General features: G+C 37.8%; 1 pseudogene; it reads right to left on the bottom strand.

The window, feature by feature from the left end:
* Positions 1-845: 845 nt before the first annotated feature.
* On the bottom strand, positions 846-2,862 carry LOC103268164 (annotated as a pseudogene).
* Positions 2,863-5,263: the final 2,401 nt, after the last annotated feature.

The raw sequence follows: 5,263 nt of genomic DNA, 5'->3' as shown, positions 1-5,263 counted from the left end.
TTTCAGATGGGCCTGCAGCAGGAGCAACCACCGTTCACCTCTCCACAGTGCACCACACGCGCCCTCTTTCCAAACCTTGAAACCAACCAAAACGTGAAAAGTATTTTTGTACCTGTGTCATGAAATATTTATGCATCCAAGAGGATTTTTCATGTGTGTTCCATTAATTATTAAAGAGACCTTGTTCTCCCTGTCAGGTAGGTTTAATATTTAGTTTGAGGCATGAAGAAGAAAAGGGTTTCTGTTCTTCAGCATTGAGCTCTGGTGTCAGGTTTTGGTTTTAGAAAAATGAAGGCAACATTGTGCAATGTTGTTTTGTTTTTGCGAGCGTTATCAGCACTTTCTCTTCAGCCGCGGCTGTGACCATTTTGCCACTGCAGACTTGGGAGACTTGGTGGCTGTTGTCGTTGCTGATCCTGTGAGAATGTGAAACTGGATAATATATGAAATGCAAAACAAAACAGAATCAAAGTGAAAAAAAAAGTCAGTTGTTGAATTGCACAATGGTATTTATAAATTTTGAATTTATTTTTGTGAAAAGTTATCAGTGGTCTTTAATTCACTGAACGTTTCAAATCTCTGTATAACCCTTAGAAGTTCAGTGTCTAACTTTCAAGAATAGTATTTGCTCTTCAGAAAATCTTCAGTATTTGCCCCAGGCAAACTGTATGGTTTATGCAAAAGCTACTTTTGTAATATAGCGAGTATGATAGAACACAGTATGGTGATGCTTATTAAATAGGTTTCTGTGACCAAAGCTTAATCATTGGGATCACTGGAGGTACTCCTAGGCTGACTCCCCAGAATGATACTCTGTTCAGCTGAAACTAAGAAAGAAGACGACTTCAGCAAATGTACTCGCTACTTTCTGAGTTGCTCAGTGATCCAGGTTTCAGGACCTATCCATCACAGGTGGCTTAGCTGGCCTTACAGTTGTATTAGTCTGAAGGCTATGTGGATGAGACAGGTGAGGTGGGGAAAACATCTAAGGAGGGCTTTTCCAAGTCAGGCACCAGTGGGCCACTTAGGCCAGGATCCACCTTCCTAAACTCCTGTACAATTTTCGGTCGTTCTTTTTCTAGCTCCTGGTTCCGAATCATCTCCTCAAAGGCATGGAACTATTCCTGTTCCAACTGTTGCTGCTTCTGTTGTGCTACCTTCTGTTTTTCCTTTTCTGGTCTTGCTTGATGGTCATTGTCTGGGCAAATTCCTCCACTTCCTTCTTCTACAAAGAAAGAAAAGGATTTAGACTAACGATTCACATCTTAGGTGACTTCACACCCCAGGAAAACAAGGTTTTTACAGGGAGATTTACAAAATGTACTTCTGTTCTGGCCTGATTTCCCAACACAGCATTCATGCTTCCTTCAGTACCTCTATGCCCATAGAATAGAGTCACCACTCTTTTCTATCTGGTCACCATATATCTATCTTCATGGACAGTTGAGGTCCCAATCCTTTCAGTACCCTCCCCCAATGACTCTACTCAATGCATTTTCTTTACCAAAATCTTGATGTAACTTTTTGTCTGTACTCCATAATCTGTATTATATAGTTTCATTTTCTAACTGTGCCATGTATATATTCTCTATCCCAAGTAAGGCATAAAATAAAATCAAATTCAAGCTTATACCCGGTATGTTGGGGGTATCTATTGAATTTTAACCCAAAATGAAGCCTCCAAAATTTTTCTTGTGATAAGTTCAATAGTGAGTGACATTTTAAACAAGAAATATTAAGTAATAACCGTGTTCATTCAAGTTTTCACTCACTGAGTGCTTTAGAAATATACACCTCATAGCTGTTCACCCCTTTGCTAACTTTCAACATCAGAGTACAGAATGGAGCCCAGCAGTCAACTATACAATAACATGTGATGTCTATAGTATGTATTTACATCTGGCCTTTGGTACTTGCACTTTGAGTTTCCCCACATGCTTTATCTTACTCTTCTTGACAAGAATTATTTGAAAATAGCTTGAAAAAGCAATTATTATAAACAGTTTCAGGTATATCCAAATGTGAATCAAACCCCCACATTCTCTGATCTAAAAACCTATGTTTTGGTGAAAATTTTCACTATTCTTAAAGTTCTTGCTCTAGATATAGCAGATAGGGAATATATTTTCTGTCTCTCAAGTCACCTTCTTGGACAAGTAGGTTAAATCCATGTTAGAATACTCAGACTACCCACTGTTGTTCTACTTCATTGAGTTTCTGGGCTTTGCCCCGCCCCCAAGTGAAACAGCACACACACAAAAATCACAGTATTGGTTGAAATATCATACTACAATCCCAGGAAACAAAAATAATTTCCTTTTTTTTTCTTTGCTGTTATATATAACCTTTTCTTCATTAAATTCTCTATGTTCTTTGGTATATCATTTTAACAGTTCTGCCTTCAGCTCCTCTGCTTTGGGAAATGCAATCTCCTTTAATTTCTGAGATACAAAACAGAAAGCAGAATTAGAATAATGCCAAAAAAGTAGGTAGAGAATTAAAAAGAAGACTTAAGTCAAGTCAGTGATGGGAAAATGTTTCCCCAAATGATTCAAGATCACCCTCCTACTGTACCATACCTGCTGCTTTATAACTCTTCTAGTGAAATGGCCTTACAGCTCATGGCAGCATTTGATGCTCAAATGCAGAGGCTACTACTTTTATCTTGAAGTAAGTTTGTTCTGCTTTGAAGCTTTTAGATGGGCAACAATGAAAGTGAAGACCCACCTTTACTGTGTCTTTCTTTTCATGATTGGCAGCAGATTTGTAATCCCGATGCTTTGGTAGTTTCTCAATAAAGAGCCTGAGGAACAGATCAAAATGATTACAATGCAAAGAAAATGTCCAGATAGCCACAAGGCTCTAAAGCAATGCAACTCTCTTATCCTGCAGCCCCTGCATGAAGGGTGTCAGAAGTGCAGTGGAGGGAGAGAAGACACACCCAGACAGGCTATTTTTTCTTCTCATCTCTAACCCCATAGAGTTGTAGTCTTATCCTCTCCTTTCAAACCAGGCATGTGGAAGCAAGCTCCAGACTCCTATAAACAAAAAAGATGTCCAAAACTTTTTACTTAAAAAGATCCTCCTGTGCCTACAAATGTACCTCCAAAGAAAGAGATCTTTTTCTTTTTATGACATGACAAGCTTTGAAAGGAAGGGGCCTCTGTCACAAATTCTTCAGAGAATACTTTGGCAGCCACAGGCAGAAGACTAAGAAAAAACCATGTCCTGTTACTACCCCTAGCCCTTATGTGACCTTCCAACTTTGACTTTTTTTCTTTAGAATCCATGTTTCTTCAAAGAGAATACTCATTTGCATTATACTAAATGTATCAAACTACTTTGTGCATTATTACATGCATGTAATGTGTGCATATTATATGTATAGTATGCATTATGATCTTTGATGAAAAATGCTTAAATATGCAAGATTTTCTCTTTCCATTCTTGTCCTTGGATATAAAGTTCAGTGAGGAGAATAAACTGAATCAATTCATAAACCTCTAGCATTTATGAATCTACTAGGACAGTGAAAACAAACAGAAGTCCAATAACTTGACACAACAAGAAAGTAGTAGGTTCGGGATATCAACACTAGCAGGCTGGCTCCAGAGCCTATTCTTTTAACCACTACACCGTAAAGTTTACACACCGCTCCTGGAATGTCTGGGATGTCTGGAAGGGTGCTAAACAGAGATGTCTTTTAATAGAAGTAAGTTGCAATACACAGAAACTGAGATCCAAAACAAATAAATTGAGGGTAGCTTGCCCATAACTCTAAAACACTGTACTATAGCTGAGTTAAACTAACTCTTTTCCACTTTCTGCTCATAAGGTAGGAGTAAATGGAGGAGGAAGCCTCAACAAGGGAAAAAGAAGACCCCCACCAAAACAAACCCTCTGCAGATAAGCCCGCTTTCTTCAGTTCTATTTTAGGCACATGAAAATTCCATTTCAATCCAACTTGACAAGGAATCTTTGGAAGGGAGGAATTCTAAAATCAAAATTATTCTAAAAATCTTCCCTCTGGGCTCATGATAAAGATATAAAATGTTTCCCTGGAGTCTATATTTTAAAAAAGTACAGATTCATTTGTTGAAACTATAAGGTCCTGAAGAAGATATTAAGATAAATAAGACATAATTCCTGCATTCTAGAGACTGATATTCAGTAGGTCTCTTACCTGGGTCCCAAAGACACATATTTACACCTTCGCAGGCTGCATGTGCTTTGTAATGAAGACTGAATCAGTCAAGGAAGCACCATGCCATATAGATGCCACACTTTATGTTCACATACAATCTCATTACAGAACTTGACTATGAACAGAGATTTCTGTTTCATGCTTCATTGTATACTCCTCTAAAGTCAGCATGGTGCCTTGGATAAAGAGGCCCTCAATATTTGATGAATAGCACACACACACACACACACACACACACACACACACACACACGTGCACATATACATGTATGTATATACAGTTAAGACTTTAATATCACTGATAGGTTTCTGGTAACTGCAACATTAAGTAAAACAACATATAACAAAACCAATTTTACCAAAGGCTAATGGACATAAACAAGCATTCCTCTGGCTTATTTCTGGTCACAAAGACATCATCAAACTTCTAAAAACAAACCAAAACACTTCTAATATTACACGTTGAAAGAAATGTGAACACATTTAAAAAAGATATGTTTAAGCAGCTTCAGTTGCAAGGTAGGAATCAACCCTGGACAGGCTGCCATCCTATTGTAGGCTACACTTACATACATACCCGCATTCACTGGGAATGGGACAGTTTAGACATGTCAGTTCATTTAACATGAACAACTTTGAGATGTGCAAGGAAACCTGAGTACCTGGAGAAAAATTCCTGCAGAAATGGGGAGAATGTGCAGACTCCACACAGATAACAGCCCTGGTCAGGAATTAATTTTTATTTTCTCATCAACATTACAACAAAATGACATTAAACAAAATGATGTTATTCAAGGACTTGCTGTATTTATTTATTTTGCTTGTAAGTATATAAAAGAACAAGAAGAATATATGGAAACTAATAAAAGTAGAATGCAGGGTAAATAGAATGGATGAGAGGAGTAGGAGTGAAACTTTTCATCGATTATTTTTTCATATTATTTTGACTTTGAGCCATGTACTGCAATCCAATTTGTAAGTAAAGGAAAGCTCCCAGACCTGTACATGAATGCCTTTCCCTTGCTTTTGCAACTGTGGCAAATTTTCTGAATGGCGATGT

The sequence above is a fragment of the Carlito syrichta genome, unplaced genomic scaffold, assembly GCF_000164805.1.
Source record: "Carlito syrichta isolate Samal-C Ts95f unplaced genomic scaffold, Tarsius_syrichta-2.0.1 Scaffold104185, whole genome shotgun sequence".
Lineage (NCBI taxonomy): Eukaryota > Metazoa > Chordata > Mammalia > Primates > Tarsiidae > Carlito > Carlito syrichta.
Note: the sequence above shows the minus strand (reverse complement) of the source record. Positions and strands in the feature narration are given on the sequence as shown.